Source organism: Pollachius pollachius (assembly GCF_949987615.1).
Source record: "Pollachius pollachius genome assembly, chromosome: 10".
Classification (NCBI taxonomy): domain Eukaryota; kingdom Metazoa; phylum Chordata; class Actinopteri; order Gadiformes; family Gadidae; genus Pollachius; species Pollachius pollachius.
Genome location: NC_136943.1, coordinates 12,628,007 through 12,629,785, shown reverse-complemented (window position 1 = coordinate 12,629,785; position 1,779 = coordinate 12,628,007). Strand labels below are relative to the sequence as shown.

General features: G+C 34.1%; 1 long non-coding RNA gene across 1 annotated transcript; it reads left to right on the top strand.

Annotated features, from left to right (window-relative positions):
- LOC307081212 lies at positions 1–1,363 on the top strand. The gene is made up of 4 exons (XR_013812130.1): positions 1–169; positions 410–454; positions 576–707; positions 885–1,363. It is a non-coding gene; the product is annotated as an uncharacterized lncRNA (long non-coding RNA).
- The last annotated feature ends 416 nt before the right edge of the window (positions 1,364–1,779 follow it).

Here is a 1,779-nt window from a genome sequence, read left to right as displayed (position 1 = left end):
ACCAAATATAGAAAAGGAAGCACGCATCAGTATGATCAAGTTCATGCTTGTCATTGTTGTCCTCATGCAGAGCAGCAGAGGGGAGGATCGTTACATAAGAGAGGAGCTCAAGAAATCCATGGAGGATCTCCAAGAAAATCTCAAAAGTGAACTTGGAAACTGGTCCTTTGTAAGTACAATTTTATACCCACTTACTTTTGACTTCCTATCGATTTATCACTCACACACATACACTGACACAACGTTGAATGTTTTCACTGTCCTTTCTCTCAAACTCCATATCAGGCATGTTGATACCAACAAGACGTTATGTTTGTTGTAACTGCTTGCCTTTCTCCAGTCAATATTATGTACAATTTCAGTTTATTCAAATTAACTGTATATCTAATGTTACTTTATTTTCTTCCAGACCGGAAATATTAGTTTGCCATCAAACACAATGAAAAGACTCGCAGTAAGTTACCTGATTAACATAACCTTTAGGATTTTCTTTCTAATCAGTCCTTATTCATCTTGCATATTGAATTTAAATTGTATTTATTTATAGTGAACAAATACTTATTTTTTCCCCACAGTGTGACTGTCGGGGTGTATTTGCAGAGGCACTGAACCTAACTTGGCACCAGTTGAAGTCCAACAGCACAAAGATCAACAATCTGCTCATTCAATTAAAGGAAAACACCAAGCTCCTTTCACAACCCCAAACGGTGAGTTCCTTCAGACTTCCAATGACTCCTTCTAGTAGCAATACTACCAGACCACTGCATGGGATTATGTTGAAAACTGAGGCTTGTATTAGCTCTTCGAAGCACAACAGACAACAATTCAGCAAAGTATTTATTCTAACTTATCCTTTTTTTCTCTTTCTTTTTTTATAAATATAGAAGACCACCTGTCCAATGGATGTGAAAATTTTCAGATCACCAGCCTCACTTAAGATATTAATCTTTTTTCTCAAGAGACTAAATGAAAGATGTCCAATAGTCTTCAAGATTGAACATGGTGCAATTGCCTCCAAAAAGTGATCTTAATTTATTATGATGTCAGACACACATAACCATATATTGGCTATGTTCCAACACAATATTTTGTATTTAAGACTTCGTAGCAGGTCAATTGAAGTAACTTTTTTATAATATATCATTTAAATGATTACCAGGGCATTTATTTATGAATTTATTTATTTATTTATATGTAATTTAAATGATTATCAGGAAATGTATTTATTGTTTATCTATTTATACATATATTTATTTTTGTATTTAAGTGACTTCACAATGTTATCATTTGTTGGACAGAATTAAAATACATGGATGTCATCCATGGAAATGAAAACATTAAAATAAAATGATTTGCAAATACATTATATATATTATTGTCCATACTTTCAAATCAATTAAATTATGTGACAACCTTGAAAGCACTTTGGAACAACATTTCTACCTCCCAAAGTGAGCAAACGTTGGCCATATTTGTTTGACGTCAAAGTCCCACAGAACACCTCTTGGTGTCGCCAATTGTGCTATTCCTTTTTTAAACATAAAGAAACATGCACATTACGCTATTTAAATAGCAATTTGGTGTCTAATCTGACCATTGCAAAGTGTAAAAACAGTTCCATTACATTCGACATGGAAATGCCAAACCTTAATATTTGACCCCAGAGTTATTCATAATATTTAGGAGTGTTTGGTGTGCCTCACTGGAGAGAGAGAATGAGTGATGAAAGATAATATCTCTTGCTAATCAGAGCAGCTCCTCTTCGCATGCGATGGGGAC